Source organism: Fundulus heteroclitus, chromosome 13, assembly GCF_011125445.2.
Source record: "Fundulus heteroclitus isolate FHET01 chromosome 13, MU-UCD_Fhet_4.1, whole genome shotgun sequence".
Classification (NCBI taxonomy): Eukaryota; Metazoa; Chordata; class Actinopteri; order Cyprinodontiformes; family Fundulidae; genus Fundulus; species Fundulus heteroclitus.
In genome coordinates, this window is record NC_046373.1 from 39,937,300 (window position 1) to 39,960,045 (window position 22,746).

General features: G+C 41.2%; 1 protein-coding gene across 1 annotated transcript in view; it reads left to right on the forward strand.

The window, feature by feature from the left end:
* The first annotated feature begins 1,114 nt into the window (after positions 1 to 1,114).
* rnf19b (ring finger protein 19B) overlaps positions 1,115 to 22,746 on the forward strand; it is a 55,773-nt gene continuing 34,141 nt past the window's right edge. The window contains exon 1 of the mRNA XM_036145767.1: positions 1,115 to 1,418. The gene's annotated coding sequence lies outside the window, so the exon portion shown is untranslated. The remainder of the gene's footprint in view (positions 1,419 to 22,746) is intronic.

A 22,746-nucleotide genomic window follows, 5' to 3' on the forward strand; every position in this document is an offset into this window, starting at 1 on the left:
TAACAGATCATGTTTGTGCTGTGGGAGGAAGCCAGAGTACCCGGAGAGAACCCATGCATGCACAGGGAGAACATGCAGACTCCCTTCAGACTTCCAGGACCGTCTTGGTGCAAGGCAGCAGTGCTCCCAACCGCACCCTTATGACACATCCTCAGCTGTTAAAATTATGAAATACTGCTTTTATGTTGGGAGAAAATTGCAATTACTCGACTGTCTGTTGAAATGGACGTGATGCATCACTGATTATAAAGGGGGTTTTTGGTGTTGTTTTTTTAACTATATATTATTCTTAGAGATCACTCCACTATTAAATGTTTCTGTGGGGAAAAAAAAGGTTTTATAAGACTTACCAGCGAGAAAAATTAGGCAGGACCAAAACCTTTGGAATAAAATGTACTTTTAGGAGTAGTTTTACTGCACTGAGTCATATTATTATTCAAGTATAGCTACTCTTATTTCTAGCTACTCTACCTACTGTGAATAACTTCATGAATAAAGAACAAACTTGTTTTAACCAAAAGTGCATCAGTGACAGAAACCTGGAGTTTATGTTAAAGTGTGACTTCTTATTTGTACACAAGCTTTGTTATTTTAATGTTATTTTCTATCTGCTGAGATTATTGAGCCATTTGGAGGTCAGATGAATGTACAGTAAACAGTAGATATTGTTACTGGAAGCACTGTTCTAACATATTATATATATATATATATATATATATATATATATATATATATATATATATATATATATATATATATATATTCACTGCTGTAAGTATTGCTTTAAAGTTTTGAGATTTAAGTCTTAATTCTGCTTGAATTTATTTTGCAATTATGTTATTCTTTGTTTATTCTTTCATTTTTTTCATAACCTTATTATTAGGCCATCTCATTATTATTATTATTATTATTATTATTATGATTATTATTATTATTATTATTATTATTATTATTATTAGAACAAAAGCTATTTTTCATTTAATTCATGTCTCCATCTGTTTTGATTTTATCTGAGGCGGAATCTTGCGGGTTTCTTTTCAAGTGCGGTTAAACCGTGGGGAACAAGGATGACGCCACTGGGTGGGGTTTCCGTACACGTGACCGGCTGACGTCACCTTCAGGGTTTTCCTCCTTCGACGTCTCAGCGCGGCGGGGCGGCAGTGAGCGACGCGGCGCGACGCGGCGCGGAACGAAGCGAGCGGCAGAGATTAAAGCCCCGGAGTTTTTCCGCTGCGCGTCCGGAGCTCAGGAAGCCCAGAGGCCGCCTTAAACCGCCAGGAAACCCCGGCGCCACGGAGCGCAGCGACGGCCCCGGCCTTCCAGGACTGGCCAGACCCAGACCTACCGCTGGTGGAGCGCAGGAGAAGCCGAGGCGTCGCTCCTCAACCTCTGCGGAGGAAGGCATCCGCCGCTCGGAGGTAAGCGCTGCTGCAGGAATGACGTGGAGCCAAACAGCCCCTCTCAGTGTCCGAATCACCCCGATAAGCCGAGGCGGAAGGCGGCTTTGGGTCGTAATCGCCTCGGCTCAAACACAGAGGACAGGAGAAACGTGTTGGCCTTTAGATGCAGGGAGGATTCAGCAACAAAGCCGCTGCCTGTCTGACAACAATCCTCAGAGAAAGGAAAAATTCACCCATCTCTTTAAATCTTCATTAATCCAATTACACCTTTACCGTCTCAGATCAGCGTAGGATCTGTTTACAGTAGCAGAAATAAAAAAAAAAAACTGACCAGAATGATCTGATTAAAATTATAAAAACCTTGGAAATCAGATCCTCAAACTCTCCACATAGGAGCAAAACTAATATTTGAGGTCATGTTCAGTTTAAGGCCAGATTTCAGGACAGTGTGGGTGTGGCTGACATCTCCCCAGCATCATGCAGCCTGCAGGGAAAGTTTGCTGGAGGGAAAAAACCCACATCCTGCCCTGCTGGGGTTTCCAGATAGCGTCTGATGAGGGGTTGTCGTGGCTTGTTGTCATGACAGTGCTTCTCTGTGGCGTTGGCTGTAGGTGCAGCAGCTGAAATTAGCATCAGTCTAGACTCAGTAGATATAAAACAGTCTTTACACCCACGTGTATGGCCTATTTAAATCATGCAACCATGATACACTATCTCACTGTGCTTTTCTTCTTCAGTGGCACCAGTATTACCTGAAAATAAAATAAATCTCTATTCATAGAAGGTACACCTGGTCTGGCGTTCTGTTAGCTGTGACATCATCAGAGGAAGCAGATCATCCTCTATTACCATCTACCATAGAAAGTACTCCTGGATCAATGTGAGCTTCTGAGCTTTCTGTGTCTCTGCTCTGTCTTCTCTAAGCCCCAGTGGGTGGAGGCAGATGAGCGTTCACACTGAGCCTGGTTCTGGTTCTGCTGGAGGTTCTCCTCCCTGTTAAAGGGGAGTTTTCCTCTCCACTGTCGCCTCATGCATGCTCAGTATGAGGGATTGCTGCAAAGCCATCAACAATGCAGACGACTGTCCACTGTGGCTCTACGCTCTTCTGACGTTGTTTTGCACTCGTCGCCTTTTTGTTTCTGGTGATTTTACAACCAGGACTTAAAACTACATTCAGATTGCCTCAATGTGATTATGGTCATAAAGGAGCTGATCCGCCATGAGCTTCAATAAAATCCTCACCCTCTTTAGGCATATATTAGACCAGGAACCTTTCAGTCATGTAAATTAAATACATCCTTGCTGTTCTCTCAGTTTGATCAGGCAGAAGGTCAAAGCTGCAGCTTTCCATCTGCCATCCCTGAACAACAAGAAAAGTTGGAGACTAATATCTGAACGTAGGAAGCAAAGTTGAAGGCGGCAGAGTCCGGTTTAAGGGCGAGGGGAGACGCCAACATGCTTCCTCGCTTAGCAGAACTGTGTTTGGGAGTGATCAGGATGGGACGGCTCAGGTTAGATGTTCTGGAGATAAAGCAGGAGAGGCCAGACTGAGAAGGTGTGGACATTACAGAGGACGGATGGTCAGGACAAGGATGCTGAGGCTGGAGGAAGACCAGAGAGGAGATTTATGGATGGAGGTAAAGAGGACGTGAAGGTTAACCTGACTCCGCCAGATGGATTTGCTCCACATATCCATCTGGAAACCTTCCGTTGAAGTAATTTTGGGAAGGGGCGAAGATACTGGTTAGCTGATTGGCCTATGTTGGTGATAGACGGGCCAAATAAACCAATCAGATCAACGAAGCATATGACGTACTAACAGAGCGACGACGAAAACACAACCACAAGCTCTTGCCTAAACCAGTCGGGAGAAGAGCAAAAGCATCTTTTCCTCTGAGAAAAGCCTCCAGAGCAGAGTTTTGCTCTTCTTTCAGCGAAGAAATACTCTGTAATTCCGATAAAACTTGCTCGATAGCCACGCTAACGCTAGTTTCATCGGCTGAAGCCGCCATGTTCTTTAGACTGAACTGTCGCGCTTCTCGTTGCGTCACACCTCAACCCGCCTCAAAGCCAACGCTGATTGGACGTTCGTTTGGTGAACTGCTCCAAATTTTCTTTAACGGAGAGTATCCAGACTGATCTGCGAGGTGAAAGCTTGAAAGCTCGCGAGATCAGGATGGTCTCACGAGGCTACGTAAAGGTAGCTGGTGTGAGAGAAGAAGATGCAGAAGATGGGGTTATATGTAGACAGAGGAAAAGTCGTGACTCCTGAAAGGAAAAAGTATTTTTCCTTTCAGGAGTCACGACTTTTCCTCCATGAAATATCCATTAAAAATGTCAGAACGCCGTTAAGTGACGTCAAAACGAGCTCCATCACCTTCACGTTCTCCACTTTAATATCAGGATCAGTTAAAGGAACCCAGAAATGTGGGCTCAGCTGACGGCACACCACGGGGAACCAGCACCGACCCAGACAGTTTTACCGTCTGACCCGTTTTCTGGGGGGATGTCTTCTTGACTGTGTCGTGATTTCTTCTGTCTTTCTCCTGAGACTCGTATAATGAGATCATTTCGATCCTCTGTAACTTCTCTGCAAACTAATTGCTTCAGCTGAAGGATGGAAACAAGTAAATGTCAGTAAAATCCCACCAGGTCATCTGAACTTTATTTCTGGTTGATCTAGTTCACTGTAGTCGGTGCGTATCCAAGCGGACCGAATGCTGGCGCTAAATAAAAAAAATGCTTTCCGTTTGAAGGCGTTCACCTTATCCAGGCATCTCATTGTCTCTGTATTTTTTTTTTTTTACATTTTTCCCCCTGAACAGATTAGTTTGTTTGTCTTTTGTTTTCAAGAGAACGACGACGGATATTTTTTCCATTGGAGGTGGAAAAATAAAGGTGTGAAATTCATTATCTGGCTCTCATTTTTTACATGGGAAACATGGGGTGGTTTAACAGTGTGTCGGTAAATGATGTCTCAGAGTGAAGCTCATTAAATAACCACTGACAGCTGGGATTTAGTCTCCATCATCGAGCTGCAAAGGGTCTGACACATATTTTTATTAATTGTATGATGGTATGATGTAAACTTTACCGAGCTTGTCTCCTAGAACAAATTATGATGAATGCATTTCCAACCAAAGGCAACGTGTATTTTTCTCTTTATGCCAGGTGTCAGAACTAATTGGTTAAGCCGGGATATTGTTGCTTTATTCCTAACACAGTCAGAGTTTCGGTTTGCATTAATACATTTGAGTGTTTTCATTCATAAACCAAACAAACAGTCAGAATTCAGCAGAAAGACAGATTTACTGGAAAGACCTGCAGCCATTAATTCTTGGAGCAGCTTGGACGGGTTCTGGATATTTTTGGATAGGTTTTGTTTGTTACTGGTTAGGTTTTAGATTTTAAAAGATGGAAATATGAATAATTAATTGAAGAAATACTTTTCTCCAGGTATTCTTACTTCTTTTTTAGGCGTTTCTCAGTAATTGTTTACGAATATTTCTGTCTTTAAAATAGATAAAAGTTCTATCAAGTGAAGGAAAACCCATTACTCCACATGTGCTACTAGACAACATTATTAGACAACATTATATTTTCATTTTAAGCATTCAAATTATTAACATTTTACCTTTTTCAAATATAAATTTTGGTCGAACATATTTAGAAAAAGTAGTATTCCTAGAACGAGCCAGGTGTCCCCCACCTCTCACCTTTTCCATTGCCTCTCAAAAGCCAAAGGGCATTGAGAGGCCTGGGCCGTTTCATACACATTTACCTGACTAATTTCATTTTCCTGGGGCTTTACTTTCCCCGGGCTTTGGTCTCTCAGGGCTTGTTGAGGGGCCAGGGTTCGGTGCTGCAAGAAAAACTACCTGCCACAAAGTGTGGAGTGAGGAGATGAGCAGTTTACAAACCTATTGATTTTATAACCTTAATTTATCACAAAAAGTTGTTTTATTTTGAGTGAGAAAGTACACCTCCAAACTTCATCGCTGACAGGCTGGTGTCGCCGGGCAGACTGCGGCTGCTGCAGCGTTATTTTTCAGCCAGACCATCTGTTATTTCCTGCAGACTAGATCTGTTGGTCGCGGCTGAAAAGTCACAATATAAGGTTCACTAAGTCAGAGGGGAATATCTCCATGTAACAGATACCGAACGTGAAAATCTTGGCTGAATCTTTCTTGTCCTCCTGTTTCTCCGGAGTCCAGAGCTTGAGCGGCAAGATATGGATACCGCTTCTTTGCATTTGTCTGTTTCAACGCTGTCTTTATGCCGCCACCCGCTGGACCGGAGTGGTACTGCAGTTTTCCCTCTCAACATACACATAAATGGTCCCTAGCTAATGGAAACATGAAGATGCAAAAGCCCCAGACTTTGGTTTACCCCAGGAAAGCAAAGTTGGGGCTTTAAATGCTAGGTCTTCCAATGAAAAAGGGGCTAATGACCACTGGAGAAAGGGACTAGTCCCCCCCCCCCACCCCACCCCAAGTCCTGAAAGAACCAAGCACATATTGAGGATGGATGGATGGTATTCCTACCTCATTAAATGACAACTAGTTTGCTGTTTTAATAAACTTGTAAATCAGTTTTAAATATCAAAGTTTTATCATTTTGATTTGAAATATTTGTGTCAAAGTTTTTCAGATGCAAGCAGCGTGACTCAACTAGTAATATGGTGGTTAGTTCTGGTTTGTCAGCTGATCAGAAAACAGGTAAATCTTTCTGTTTAAAGGTCATTCTGTGTGCCAACCCTCACCTGTACTCATTGAGATGTGGACCGTGTCCAAAAGAACCGGATCCTCGATACAAAGGGGATGAAGGAGCTTCCTGTCTAGGATGTCTGGGCTCTGCCCTCTAGGAGGGGTTGGTACTTCTGTTTCCACTCAGCCGAGATGTTCTGACTTGTCCTGAAGAAAGTCTGAGAGCAAATGAGAACAACTTGTCCCTCAGAAACAGCAAAGACAAAAAAAATGCTTTGAATCCTTGTTGAAGGAAACCACCGTACGTTGTTTATTTCATGTTCTTCCCTTTAGTGGGACAAGTGACTCGTGTGAACGTAAACAAATAGTCCAAAGACGGCCCAGTTCAGTTAAAGGGTTTAGGCTTAAATTATAAAGCAGTGATATAAATTCTGTGAAGGAGATCATCTTCCAGCAGCAACTGCCCACTAGTTGCTTTCCACTCTGGGGATTTTGTCACTGTTTGATAAAATCAGAGCAACACGAGTCAGTCGACTGCATGTGAGGGAACAATAACGGATAGTAACTTCACAGAACCGCTGCTGAAATCCAAAACCCACACCGTATCCTTTAAAGATAAACCGGGAAGGTCAGGACACATCCGCTTCTCCTTCAAACGAAAGCAATCAGGTTTGGTGGTTTGGGTTTAATCCAGATTCCTCCTGGACGCCTTGCTTTGGTTTTCCAGAGCTTTTCCACTGAGAAGACACCAGAGATCCAGATCGTCTGGATAGACTATGCAGCCACATAAAAAAGTTCTGGCACCCAATTAAAGTCTGTTTTTTTTTTGTTTTTGTTTTTTAGAGAAATGTTCACATATAGCTGTCTAATCTTATATTTCTGAAAAAGAAAGTTATTTATTTGGACTTAAATGGTTATTTCTTTTACATGTTTTAGTAATTAATCTGAGGATAGAGGCAGAAATGTGTTTTCCACCTTTTGGTTGAAATAACTAGTAATCATCTACCAGCTTTGACGTAAACCTGAAGACAGTTTGCTCCACTCCTCACTTTCAGCTGTGAGATCTTTTCAAGTCACCTTACAGCATCTCAGTGAGATCAAGATCTGGGCTTTGACTAGGCCCAGAACTTTCTATTTGTTCATTCTCAGCCAGTTCTTGATGGATTAAAGGCCCATTCATACCCTACGTTTGGCCTACACGTCCGTATTTCTGTCCGTACGTTCTATCCGTTGACTCCTTCATACCTCCGTCCGTTGAGGTGCGCCATAACCAATATTTCCTCTAGGTGGCAGTGCTGGGCGCCAATAATTCGTCATTGATCAAACATGGCAACGGTCTTGATTTTGTTGTATTTGCTCCGTAAGTAAACTTTTTGTTTGTCCCTGTGCCCCGGACACGACACATCATATGTGTGTGGGTAGTTGCGGACAAGCTCCACAAGTCGTTCCTCGAGACCCGCCATTGTTTAAAGCCCAGAATTATAACCTTCTTCTTTGTGATTTTGTTGACATTTTGTACTACAAACTCAATAGTGCCCCCACCTTTTCCGGTAGTATTGATCCATTTCGTCCGTAATCGTAAGCTCCCAATTTTCGTGTCAAAATACGGACGAAATCGACGGTTAGAACGTATGAAACACTCCACACGTATCCGTATCCGTCTTTTACGTGAGGTATGAATGGGCCTTTACTGGTATGTTTTGGGTCATTGTCATGTTGCAGGGTCCGGTTAGAGGTGGTCTCACATTTTCCTCAAGCACGCTCTGATCCGTGGTTGAACCCAAGGTGGATCCTGTGTTGGTGAAGTTCTGCTGCTGCTAACCATCCCCGTACCATGACACGCCCTTCTCCATGCTGCACAGTTGGAATGAGGTTCTCTTCCTGTAATTCTGCATCAGGTTTATGCTGAACTTGTCCTCTGTTCTGGTGTCTTCACACAGAGGATGCAGACTCTGTGTGAAGAACATTATTCCAGAAGAATCTTTGTCTAGGTTCTCTCTGACGAACCTCAGTCGGATCTCCATTATTTCCCTTTAGAACAAAGGTTTCTTCCAAGAGTCAAGAGTGTTACCATGTGGCAAATTTCTCTTTGGCCACTTTGTCAGTTTGCCTTCATTATGTGTAATGTGAACCAAACAGGTAATGAACAAGGGTTACAATTTATTGTGTAGCGTTCAGGGTCACAGATAACAGATAATGAGGTAGTAGGGTGCTTATTGAACAGTGATGATTAAAGCTTCTTTTACAGCAATGTGCATTTAGATATTCAGAGATGATAGTGTGCAGCAGACGGTAACATTAAGGTGATTGTAACGTATCAAGATGTTAGTAACAGTGGGGGTGATTTTAAACGTTGGACTGAAGTCTCCTATCAGGAGGCGATTGCCCTCACAGCTCTTGGGAAGAGATGCAAAGTTGAACTTGACCGGTCTCTTTCTCTTTGTTCAGAAATGCACTTTGATATCAACCTGCTCTGGTTTCCACCGTTGCCATTATGGACGTTTCTGAGACATCATGGTTGACGTTGCATGGAGACCAGGCCTGGACTGTGTTTTGTTTAACATCCTCCACCTGGAGACGATCTTCCTCACAGTGCGACGTCTCATAAAAACTCTTTAAAGCGTTGATTAGACTCATAAGGAGGAGGGATTGCTGAAAAGTCAAGGACCCGATACAAACAATTGGGTTTGTATAACTTTATCACCGTTGGGTGTAATAGTCTAAATTTGATAGCTCTGTGTTGTAACTAGGATTAAAACGGAATATGTTTAATTAAATCTGGATCTGCCTGCTTGATTTGATTGAACTGACCATACGTCCGTTTATAGATCGGACCTGTCAGTCTTGAAAAGTACCGGAGATGATGCTTGTAAATCCAGACAATGTTGGCTTTGTTATAGTTCTTACATATGAAATAATTTTTGGACACTACAGTGGCCTCTCGATTGAAAGTAAGCATCAATTTGTCTAAAAGTGTTCGGATAAATTCAGAAGACCAGCCGTGTTCTGACCCGTGAAACTTTCCTAACTGTTTCAGCAGAATATTTATTTCACAGATATGATAAAAACCTTTTCTGACTGGCTGACTATGTTACCATTCCATGCAGTCGAGTCTCTTTTGTCCTCCGTCTGTGTCTGGGACGTTTCCCCTTCCTGCTCAGATGGAGCATTACCTCATCCACAGCGGGTCGAGGTTCTGGTTCCCCTGATGGGCTTCAGGCTACAGACCGCAGCTGGGAAGCATCACGCATGTGCAGAGTCTTTGTGCTTCAGCCTGTGTGCAAAGAGGATGCTTGAAGGGAGCGCAGAGGTTTGCTCTTAGCCGCCGAGTCGCCCGCAGGCGCGGCATTAAACATTCAACAGCTCAGCAGTGCAGCTCCTGAACGCTCCTCTAATTATAGAAGCTACCCGGCCCGATTCGCTCCGCGTCGCTCCGGACTCTCCCTGCACGCTCTCCGAGTTTGTGTGTGGGAGAGAGGCGTTAATGAGAAGCTGCGGGAAACCGAGAGGAGTCAAACTCTCCATTTGTGGACCCATCTGCCTCCCTGTTTCACTTCTTACTAGATTTAAGGACAAAATAAGCAGATCTGTGTCTGTTGTCCTTTTACTGAGACTTTTTAACATTTAATCATGAGTCATTACTCATAAATTACCATTTCTATTTGTCATGATTATTTCACCCACCTCAGTCTTAAATGATAGGAGTAAAAACAACCAAAAATGTCAAGTAGAGACTAAATCAGCCTTTTTTTCTTTTTTTTTTTTTTAGAAATGTGTTGTTTAAAACATTTTTTTGAGAATGTTAAGTTAATTTACCAATAAAGCCTCAGATACACAGCTCCAGACCCCCCCCCCATAACATCTGTCCAGATGAGTAGCAGAAATTACAAACTTTACACACGCTTCACTACCTATGCCGAGCCCATAGGTGGCAGCAACACTGATGTATCTGAACCACAAAGAAGAACATTTAAAGTATTTTCCTTCACTATTTACATGTAGCTAGCAAACAAATCAAAAACATCAGCAGATATGTATGCAGACTGAAAAAATTTAATGCGTCTTGTTGTGGTTTTTAGCACATTAACTAAGCGTTGTTTGTCCACAAGTCTAGAAAACTTGAACTGACTGGGTCTTAAGCACTAAAAAGCATGAAGGTTTATTTATAATTGTAGTGTTTATCTTTGATACAATTATTAGCCTGGCAAACAAATTTCCCAAAATGATTTAAACTTTGCATAATGAGCAGTAAAACACAAATGTTTTAAGAAATTGGGGAGGAAAAAGATTGCATTTAACTTTTTCTCCAGGATTAGCAGATATAGGCATACAATGGCGGTCTGTCAATGTTTTAGGTCCTTCCCACATTCAACACACATGATGTAAATTAATGGCTCGTTAACAGACCTCAGCTGGACCCATTAAAACATCTGATGTTAAAACTTGTTGAAATTTCACTGAATTTATGAATCTTTAAAAGTCTGATTCAGCTGAGTGTCGCTAGGTGCTGTTATTTGTTTGTTAGCATAAATATTGCCTCATTGCAATGATATTTGTAATCTGGTCTGGATTATTTACGATGTTTTCTTGTCCGCTGGGGTGTGCGCTCGTTAAGATGCAATTTAACACGTTCAGGTATGGCGGCGTTAGGCCTGAAAGTGTTTCGGTCTACAGAAGCTGTTTGCTATCACATAGAACGCTGTTTAATGTTATTGATAATAAAGGTTGAATTATTCTATGACATTTTTTCAATTCAATTTTATTTATATAGCGCCAAATTCACATCACACGTCGCCTCAAGGCTCTTTCCAAAGTCAGACTCCATCAGATCCTCCAGGTTGGTGAGAAAGTTTCCTCTCTAAGGAAACCCAGCAGGTTGCATCAAGTCTCTCCAAGCAGCATTCACTCCTCCTGAAAGAGCGTAGAGCCACAGTGGACAGTCGTCTGCATTGTTGATGGCTTTGCAGCAATCCCTCGTTTAGTTTTTGGTTTTTGGTTACGTATCTTGACTGAGCTGCTAATAAAGGTGAAGGGAATGAAAAGCTTGTAAAAATCTTTTCCTGGGTATCTTGTTTCTGTCAGTGACGGTGTTTATAGCTCAGGAGGTGATATGGAAATGGACCAGCAGCTCTGTCCTGTTCCAGTGAAAAAAGGCGTGTAAAGTTCTTTAGCTTCATCCAGCCGTGGAGGACATCTGATCCTTTTTATATCTACCCTGATGGCTGTTAACTGCCATCGGGGTAGATGTTCACTGGAGCCTAAAATAAAACATGATCCATGATTTAATAAATGTTTGGCGGATCTTTCTCACACACACACACACACACGCAGATGGTGCTGCTTCCAGGGAAAAAGGCCTGGCTTGTGTCTGGAAGTGGGCGCGGCCATTTCCATCCTTTGGCCTCAGCCTCACGTGTTTATGCTAAACCAGAAGCGGCGATGTGACAGCAGACTGCTGGACCGGCTTTTTTCCCCGTTGACCTTAACTTACCTCTTCAAATATTTTCAGTTTTTCAATCTGTTCCAGTTTTTGATTATATGTCCCGCCCCCGCGGACAAAAGGATGAAATGAAAATGAAAGAGTTATCTTCTTTGTAAGGAGATAAAAATCAAACCATGTGACGTTTTTATAAAGAAAACATGAAATGATTCAGCGTGTTCGTGTTCTTTCCTCGTTCTGAGGGAAACGTCTCCTTTAAAACGAGGCTGGCGTAAACCCTGCTGTAAATTCAGTGACCTGAAAAGGCACAAACTCGTTTATTTTATTGGGCTTCTATGTAATTGACAGGCAGAAGGTGGAGTTGAACCAGCAGCTTTTAGGAGCCATGCTGGCGTGTAATTGGAACTGACTGTAAATGCAGCTGGGTTAGGGAGGAGGTTCCGGTCCAATTAAAGCAGGATCAGGTTCTACAGAACCTCCCAGAGCTCTGATCATCATGTGGACCTGGAGAGAGGATGGACCACCTGCAGACCCACCAGGACATGGACGTCCACCTGGACTGACAGGCTGGACCAGTAGAGCATTGATCAGAGAAGCAGGAGGACCATGGTGGCTCTGGAGGAGCTGCATAGAGTTGGAGCTCAGGTGTGAAATGCTATCCACACAACAATTATTAGTTGTGAACTCCTCAAATCCGGCCATTATGGAAAAGTGACAAGAAGAAAGCCATAAAAAGTCAAACTTTAATTGGTAGCGCAAGAAGGCACCCTGTCGAGATCAGACCAGAACATTTTGGGCTAAAAATGTTCCAAAACACTCAATGCATAAAACTGTGAAGTAAGGAGGAGGCAGCAACATGATGTGGGGATGCTCTTCATCATCATCATCATCATCATCATCATCATCATCAGCAGGGAGGCTGGTCAGAGATGGCTGGGACTGAAGCCCCATAAACCAATGCTCTTTATTTAAAGTCTTCTCCCAGTCTCCAGCTGGGAGAAGAACCTAAACACACAGAGTTACAATGAAATCAATTTAATTCAGTTTATTCATCCAGCACCGATTCACAGCATTTCATCCTAACGCATTTTACTGAGTTCATTCTTTCTAATTAAGGAAATTAGGAAATTACCCGTTTCCATTGAAAGCTCAGAAGGGAAGTGGTCCCATCGTTAATAATGGGACCTGATGTTTAACACGTCAGTAACCGGCAACTAAACGCTGGTTCTGGGACTGACCTGAACGAGAAGGTCCTGGGTTTGAATCCCAGCCAACATGGAGTTTCCCTGTGCATGCCTGGGTTCTCTCTGGGTACTCCAGCTTCCTCCTCCGAACTGTTATCTTAACTGGCGTCTGCAAATGGCCATTAAGTGTGAATGTGTGCACGGCTGTATGTCTCTTTGCTGCTCTGAGAACTGCCAACCCGTCCAGGGAGGACCCCGACTCTCGCCCAAAGACCGGAGATAGGCTCCACCCCCCCCCCCCCCCCCCCCCCACCCCCACCTGTAAGGACGAGTTGTTCTAGATGAAGGATGGATGTTTGAATATAAACAGCATAATAATAAAAGTTGAGGACGTCTCCTCATTTCTTAGAAGGACGAGCAGCCTTTCCTTTGGATTCTGTCGTTCATTAAACCTGTAATCATTTCTCTGCTGGACGGTTCCTGACAACCCAGTAATGGCTGCTTCTACGCCCTTTAGGAACCACATCTAAAACCATAAACCCCCATAATAACGGGTCGGTCGTCTTGGTGGGCAGCACCAGGTGAGCAGCCCACTGTGGGACTCCTCTCAGCAGACCAGAGCTGGATCTGAAGAATGTGCTGGTTCTGTGGGTAATTTCAGAGTTTTCTCAAGAACCAGCATGTTCAGACCTATTTGTGTGAAATTGGCACAGCTTCCTGAGTTCATGCTCAGGAATGATGCTGCCAAAGTCATTTTGCAAGTTTCTACAGAGTTTGATTGAGCCCTGCACTGCTGCTGAAGGCCAATGGGAACCGAACCCCAAACCCGCCAGTAGGCGTGCAGAGCCGTACTTTCAGGAACGTTTTGTTCTGAATCTTTTAAAACGTTTAATTCAGGTGAGATCTTCAGATTTGGAGGAAGGAAGTCTGTCGCTTTGCCCAGTTAAGACTAACCAAAATCAGCCTCTTCATGATTAGCAGAAACCTTTTTATCTCAGAAGTAGGAAATCAGAAACTGTTGTTTTGGCTTTTTATGTTTGCAGTTAACTGCAAATTCTAAAAAGAAACTAAATATATCACTTAAATACAAAAAGAAATGGAATAATTACTTAATTCTGTCAGTTTTCTGCCATGCTTTTTTACATTCCAGCTAGAAAACACTACTTATATTTATTATATATGTATTTTGCTCTATAGTAATGCGCTGGCTTAATATTTAAATGAGCTCAAATGAGAACATTGCCCTGATATTTTTCTCTTACAACTCATGACTAATGCTTATGGAGTTGATGTGTAATGGAAAAATGACTGCATGAGTAATGCCGTTTGTCTGCAAACGAGGAAAAAACATAAAGAAAAACAAAATTGTGCCGGTGAGAGCTTGGTTCAGTGAGTGAGGAGATGTGAAGGCTGAAGGCGCTAATAGTTAACTTTAATGGATAAAACCTGAAATCTTACCCGTAGAAGACAGGAGAACATCTAAATATTCGCTCCTGGAGCTGTTCTTCATGTTTTAGGTGATTTTCCAACCTGAACAGACCTGTTTTTAATAAGCAGGCTTCTGGAGAACTTAATGACAGGCCAGGAAAATAATATTTTTTTTCTAGGTAGGTAAAACTCAGCTCTAAACTAGAGCTGCCCAGGTTCGCCTCTGGCTTAATCTGATTTACTACGTTTATAGCCATGACGGCCATGTTGGTAGCTGACCGAGCTCAGAAGCCCAGAACCGACCAGATCTAAAATCATTCACAAGAAAAGAAAAGAGCTCCAGGGATAGGCTGCTAGAGAAAGCTTTGGTTCTATAATTCTCTGTATTTTAGACAAAAAAGTGAAGTTTACGTCCAAATCAATTTAACTCAGTTTATGCATTCAGTACCGATTCACGGCATTTCATCTCAACGCATTTTACTGAGTTCATTCTTTCCAATTATAGAAATGAATTGTGACGTTTCCTCCCGAATGCTGGGTCTAAAACACTAAAATGTATCACTTTTATGGTTTAATGTCCTTTTATTAAGACGTCAGAGAACGCCTGTGTCTGTATAAGCCAGACCCGCCCTGTTTAACACACTGCTGGTAGAGCTGCTGGATTACAGCAGTGATTACAACCAGTTACTTTAATCAATATTAAAATCAGGATTCTTTGTGAAAATTACAGTGTCAAGAAAAACTTAACATTTATTGTGCCTAATGCATCAGATTTTCCCTAAAATAACCAACAATGTGTTTATTCTATTGTAAGATATAAAGAAAGCAAATAAAAATCAGCAATACTGGCTTATTCAACAATATCTTCACTGAATACTAAATACATAAACCATAAATAATAGTTACGGCTAATAAAAGATATGATTAAGTTATGTATAACAAACAAATGTGCCTCAAGGCGTATTGATGATATTTATTTAATGAACTTTAGTCAATGTCTTTATTAGATGCTCATTAATTACTCCATGTTTAAATTTCAGAAGGCTGACCTGATTGGTTGGTCTACAGGCAACACCGTCAGTATTCTTCCCTGTTACCTGTGTCTTAATCTGCATCTGTGTCTTTAAATCTGTGGAAGCAGCATTTAATTTTTGATTGATGAAATAAATTATGTTAAATTAATAAAACAACGTCATGAAGACATGAAATTTAAAGAGAGCAGCACGCTCACCTGTAAGAATCAGTGTTGTATTATTTCAGCAGCAGAGGGAATAATCGTTTCCTGTTTTTAGCTAAAAACGGGCAGATCTATTGTGAATTTTTCTATTAAATCTGCCTCTTTATCTGTTCTTTAAAATCTACAGGTAGATGCTTAAATGACTTTGATCTGTGTTTTTGAGCCTGCTGGGAACAAGTCTCCATCTGGTTGCAATACTCAGCCTGAGTGAAAGCAACCAGTTAAGGCCTGTTTTTATTTTTCCGTCCTGTCTGCCTCCTCTGCACCGCGGGGCTTTGGAGGCAGAGCTGAAAGCACCGCAGAGAGGGGCCGTTTAAATTATAGCTGTTAAAATTTACAGCTTCTTTTTTTTTAAATTTCGCGTTATTGAGAATTAGCTTTGAAGCAATATCAATTACAAAGGACAACCTTCTATTTACGTAGAGAGTAAACCTGTCAAAGAGTTACCAGTTAGACCAAATCATTGTTAAAAACAATTGTTAAAAACATGTATTTTTTTTTTTTATATTCTTCTTTGTATTGGGTTGGATGGTGAACCCATTTTTCAGGCCGCTGTTGCTCCATGGAAACGGAGAGGTTTGTTTACGACAGGGTGTGCAGGCCTTTTAGCTAATTGACTCTAATTAGCTCTCCCCCAAAACACAAACACGCACACACATAATACATTATTAGCTGTTTGTTGAGTCGAGGACCACCTGTTCCATCTAGAGACGGCCGGCCCCCAGCAGCCGGCCCCCGGCTCTCAGATTAGAAGGGTTTTAGTCAGTATTCCTGCAAACAGGATGAAAGCCTGAGTCGAGCCGCCTGCCGGACTCCGGCTTTCTGCAGATCTGCTGGAGCAGAAACAAAACAATGCCATCAGTCAGTTTGGGCGGCGGGCTTTTAGCTGAAGGTCTTATCCAAACTGATAAGATGTTCTCCAAAAGCTGAGCAGGATGACGCTAAAGTTGTTTAGTGGAAGACCTCAGGGAGAATGCAAAGCAACATTTGCTTGAAAAACACAGGAGTTCACAGAACATTTAAATGCTGCACCAAAAAATAGAGAGATTCCTGTTTATGTTCAAGATCAAGAGACATGGATCTTTAAATGCCTCTTAATTTTGTAGTGCAAAAGTATCGATGAAACGCTACAAAGGCTGTGGATAAATGACATGAAGCAAAGAGTCGAGGCTGCGCGTTACTCGTGTGTTAACCTTTCAGCCATCTGCTCGCCTCCACAGCTCGCCTCCCGTACAGAAAGAGTGAAGCAGCCTCGGTTTTTACTACTGAAGTAAAACAAAAATCAATGTTTGGAGCCCGAGGGCAGCTGGAAGTAAAACTGAAAGCTGGCAGCTGTAGTGGGAATTAGCAAAGAGCATAAACGTCACTGCAGTTCCAAGGAAAGGCGGATCAACGACAGCAATAAATAACCAGTTATGTCGAAATAGAGAGGAAAACATTTACTTAATGAGATGAAAAGCAAACAAGACGTAGTTTGCTCCTGATTGTGATAATTTTTCCTTCAAATGTGAAAACTTTCTCCTAAAAACACGTCTAAAAATGTGTCCCTTTTGGTAAGTTTACGGTTACTGTTCAGGTTTTACGTCTTAAACAGAATGTAAAGTGGCCAGTTCGTTACAGGTATACGGTTAAAGCGTTCATGTGAAGGAATAATAGGAAAGTAACGAGTTTCCTCCAAGCTTAATTACACTCATCTGAACTTGTTCTCCAACCAACTGACATATTTTGTTAGGCATTTAAACAACGGTTTCATCGGTTATCAAAATTAAAAGTTTCGCTTTGATCTTAGCCACAGTTTCATTTTACTAAATGAACCAAAGGAATAACCAGTTTCCTAAATATGCATATATGATTATGCAATTCAAGCTCATTCTGTCATTGCATGTGAATAGAAATTTGGAAGAAAAAACATTTTGTTGTTTTTATCATCTTTGTATTTTAGAGTGGATTTGTTTTTTTCAGAAGGTGGTTAAAAATGCAACTTTTAACAGCTGTAAATATTTTTGTAAAAAATGTTGAGAGAATAATTTATGTGTAAATTTAAGTCATGTCCTTATAATCAATACATTTTATTATAAACTTTTGGAGATTGTGGCGTGAAAGGGGATATGGTTCCCCTCGTGCTCAATGAGCAGCGGCGGCTGCCATAGGCTCCTCCTCCCGTCCTAAAGCGATCGCAGGTGGCCCAGTCCTCGCACAGCCGTCCCTCCCAGCTTCAGTCAGAGCAGGAAATGTTAAAAACTCAGCATCCAGACAGCAAATGAATTAAGCATCTGTGAATTCAATTCTAACCCATTTATATAGCACCAATTCACAACAAATGTGGCCTCGGAGCATTTTACAGGACAAACAGGTCTAGATGGCTAAATATGCAGTTTGATTAAAATCATAGTTCATTCAATTCATCTAATCATAATTCAGTCCAATCACATACAGTATTCAGATTTAAAGTAAATGTCGTACATTCCAATTTAATCCTGGTTCTTAACCACTGCAGTCGAGTTAAAGTCATTTAGCTCGTTAGTAAAACGTCTCCTACCTATTTTTTTCATCCAGTCACTGACGATGAACGCAATCCTATACTGAACATGCATGTGGTGACAGTGGAGAGGACAACTCCCTACCAGTGCATCTCAATACCACTGTACTGTGATTGTGCCGAAGCAAACAACCTATGCAAGTTAATTTTAATTTAGTAATTTCTGGAAGCCTTAGGAACAACCTATAGTTACTTTAAGGTGACCAGATTTCTAAAATCAAATCTGGGGACATTTCTTGCTCGTGGATAAAAATCAATACATCTAATCAAGATAAAATTAGGAAACGGGGACAGTAATGGTTTCATTTATTTTTACATGTTTATTAATATTTAAACAATAAAAATCAAGTGTAAAAGACAGGAATGTGCCTCTCCAGACCTTTAGTGCATCCTAAGATTAATAAAATCAATAAATAGTGTTATTAATAGAAACTAGAACTGTGTCTCTGGGTTGGGGCAAAGTGGTGGGAGTGGGAGTGGAAGGGTCCAGAGTGGTTAGCAGGGTTTTTCAATTTTGTGGGGCTCAAAGAGCTCTGCCACCCCCTAAGGGGAAAGTGACATGAGGAAAAGAAAAACCAGTAAATACAAACATTTAGCCTGTGGCTGTCTGTGGAGACAGAGTCCCCCAAATTTCAAAAAACTGCAACAAATACTCATTCTGTTCACGTCTACATACCAATGAGAAATAGGTTTTTCTGCGTTAACATCAAAAAGTAGCAGTCAAGCCCGCTGGTAAAGGATGATATATGTTTCTTACTGTCAACTGACCACATAAGGGTTCTGTGCATCACAAAGCAGATTAATTTCTCCCATAATGGGCTATAAGCACATAGAGCACATAGTGCATAGAGCCTGTTTGGAACAAGACATTGTCCAATGGATTGTAGTGATGTGAGGTAAAACAAAGGCACAGACTTGGAAAACCCCTTGACATGAATGCAAGTGATTTTGTGTGTGTAGTGCAGCATGTGCATGTATAAACTTACATAAAGTGTGTATAACTACATTATGTGTATGTGTATGTGTATGGTAGTAGCTGATGTGTGAGTATATTGTTTGATCCTTTAAGGTGAGTTAACTCCGGTCAGGGAGTCAGCTAACATGAGATCATCTCTGGTTTCTTCAAGGCGTTTTGTGTCTGAAGAGCCATCAGCCCCGGTATCCAGAGGTCTGGATAAAATAAGAGGAGAAGAGGATATATTATGTGCAGAACTGAAATTTTTAACACACAAGAAAAAAAAAACTAAACTGCCTCTTTATTGTGCCACAGCTAGGGAAGTGCAGTGAAACTCATGTTCAGTGCACAGACTCAGAAAGAGGTTATATCCTCAGACAATTAGGCTTCTCAGCTCAAACCTGAGTATATCAGCTTTATCACTTGAACTTTATTAATACTCTAAGTAAATACTTCTCCCTTCTCGTCAATCATTCTTTACATCAATATTCCTATTTTCCTCCACTCTCATTTAATCTCCTTACTGTCTTCCTATTCTCTCCCTTTCACCTCTTGTATCAATCTTACATTATTCTAAAACAGAGACATTATATATTTAAAATCACTTCCAAAAACATTAGATTGTACAACATGAAAATGTCCTATTATTATTATTATTATTATCATTATTATTATTATTATTTCCTCTGATTAAATACAAAAAATGCAAATTACCACAATACTAGGAGATACAAGCAAAAACAAAATAATAAATGAACCTTAAACAGGCAGTTATCTCTTCCTCCATCGTTCTCAGATCATGTAAATATTTTCTCATTCAGTTTTCCTGTTACTGACTCCTATTTTTTCATGAGGAACTTTCATAAATCCAAACTGAGCAGTAGAAAAGCTAAACCTAAGCCTGGAAGTCTGTGCTCATAAATCACAACCATAAATCAGCAAAACAACTTGTAATAACTCTACTAATAACTAACTATCTGAAATATAAAGTAAAGGTCACCAATCAGTTCTAAAAACTCTTTAGACGAACCCTTGTTTATCCCTGGAGAACCAGCGTACCAGATTAGCGCCTTACAAAGAGTTTTCAATCATTCTGTTACATTTTATCTGAGTGTCTTTTACTCATGTGAGCAGCAACTCGTGGTCTTGTCTTACTTTTTATTGATTATTTTTTTAACCTGGGAAAAAAAAACATTTCTCACAGGATCAGCTTGATCCAAATAAAATTAATCGATTAACACACTTACTATAACGCAGCAGCTCCCCATCAGTTGCCACCAGTTGACGACTTTTCACTTCTTCTTCTTCTGTTTTAAAAGTGGTGCGCTCGTCTTCTTCTTCCTCCTCTTCGTGTTTTAATGGCATCTGACATCCAAAAGGATCATTACCGCCATCTAGTGGTGCACTCTGTTCCTCGTCTTTATATTATCAGCAGCGCAACCAGCTACCGCAACACATTTTCCCCCTCGGTAAAACGGGGACATTTCCGGGGACAGCTTTAGCCGGGGACAGGTGGTTCAAAACGGGGACAGTCCCCGGAAATCGGGGACGTCTGGTCACCCTACTTTCTATACAGAGAATTTCTCAATGTTGAATGAGAACTCACAGTAGCGCTTATAACAGGTAGAAACATTTTGATTATTTGATACTTTGTCTTGTTTTGCATCTTTCCTGTACTGTACAGCAGACAAATTAAGCTCACTTTAAAGAACCAATGCAAAAAATAAATAAATAAATCTAACCAGGAAGCTATCTGGCTCCTCGAGCTAACTGCTAATCAACTCAGGCTCTAATCCAAACAGAACTTCTGCCCATTTTAAAACTACTCAAACTCAAAATATTCCTCGTCGTTCACGCAGAACTTGTGTTGGGAGTTTTTATACCCCTACGTTTTATCTTGAGATGTTGATTTAGTTTGTTGGAATGTTCAAAGTAGGACTACAGGTGTGTTGCTAAGCTAGCTGTGTCGCTAAGCTAGCTGTGTTGCTAAGCTAGCTGTGCGCTATGCTAACATGCGCTGAGCAGCTCCTAGCTTGACTCCTCAGTGTGACTTTCTCCCTGGCTCTCCGTACTAAGATTACTCTCTGTGAACAAATGTCACGTTTATCTGCAGTGCAGTGAAATCTTAACCTTATTTTGATATTTAAACAAGTCAAATGAAACCAAATCCTGGTGAAATTGTTTTAGTGCTACAGATCTGAGGACATTATTAAAAGTGAAATATATCTTATGTTGCTGTTACCCTAAAAGTATCTTTAAACTACTGTAAAACTTTTTAAGTCCTGACACTATAAGACAACATACAAGTCAAAATAATTTATAAAATCTAGTAATAAAACCAACTGCTAAGGTTGATTTATACCAGATCTTTGGCTTTATTTATAGGTCTAGTTTCTATCTTTTATTTTTTTATTTTTTTGCTCAAGCATCAGTTAAACAGAGTATTTTTCTCCTGTAGTACAGTAATCCAGCCGCCTACACTGATCTAAAGCTGCTGTTTTTCTCTAAAACCATTACAGATGCTTATTTTTAGTGGAAATGTTGCGTGACATAGATGTTTGTGTTGTCCCGATAACCTCGTAGACATGATGAGACGTGTCTAGGCTGGAACTGGATGATCTTGTGTAACACCAATCAGCTGTCGCAGCAGCACACCTGTAGCTCACAGCTGATTATCCTCAGCTTCCTGTAGGTGTTTGGGCACATCATAATTCCTTGTTATTGCCTCTTTAATGAAGAAGAAACTACAAGAGGTCTTTTAAGGACTAATTGGTTTGTTTTCTTGAATTCGTTTTAATTGTGTTTACTGTGCAGAATATTAAGACGTTTTTTTCAGATGCTTAATCAGAAAAAAGGCTGCCAAGTCTCCTTCCTCTGATGCTGGAACAAATCTTCAGGTTTTTGGAAGCTGGAAGCAGAAGTTGTTTCATTACCTGCTTTATAATTTCAGCAGCTCGCCACACTCTGCTTCCTCGTGCTGATATGTGTGGGAGTGAATCCTGCCGGTTCCAGCATGTGGGCTGGCTGTGCCCTGAGGCTAAAGAGACCGGAGGATCCTGAAGTAATCGTGTTTAGATTCAAAGAGTGAAATGGAAAAGTTTGTCTGAGGACACCTGAGCAGCGGCTTCTCCCTTTCTGCATTTCCTGTTTGTCTCTGACTCAGAAAACCCAACAGGAATCAATTCTGGGCCATGATGTCACAATGCAGGTCACACACCTGTGTCACTGGGCTAAGTTGTGCTGCTAGGGCATGATCCCTCTCCCCCAGAGGTAAAGCATTAAAGAAAGAGCAAAAAGTGGAGATTATCAGCAGGGATCCCTGCGACCCAGAATAAGATGTTAAGATTTAGCCAGGAAGCAGGTTTTTGCACGTCTGATCCAGGAGCCTGGAGGTTTTTAAATGCTGGAATGGATCCAAAAACGGGACGTGTTGATACATTTCAGGCTCTCCAAACTGACATTTTGGCTAAAAGTGAACGTGCTGAGAAAAACGCTTAACCACCAGGTCACGATCAGAGCATTTGTTGCTGTGAAAGAGTTAATCCAGCCATTTTTCTAAATAAAACATCGTTCTTCACAATAATTAAAACAGAAATGTTGTAATATTTCTGTTCTGTTCAACTTTCTGTGCGGCCCGGTACCAAATGACCCGGGTGTTGGTCTGATGTCTGAAGTCTGGGTTATTTTAATTTATACTAAGATTAAGTGACACACAGATTTTATATTGGGCGTCTCAGTTATGAAAGAAATTAAAACCCATCCTTCCTTTTTTCTTCTAATGATTATGCACCACTTTGTGGTGGACTATTGCATAAATTCCCAATCATATGTATCAAAGTTTGTGGTTATAATGAGAC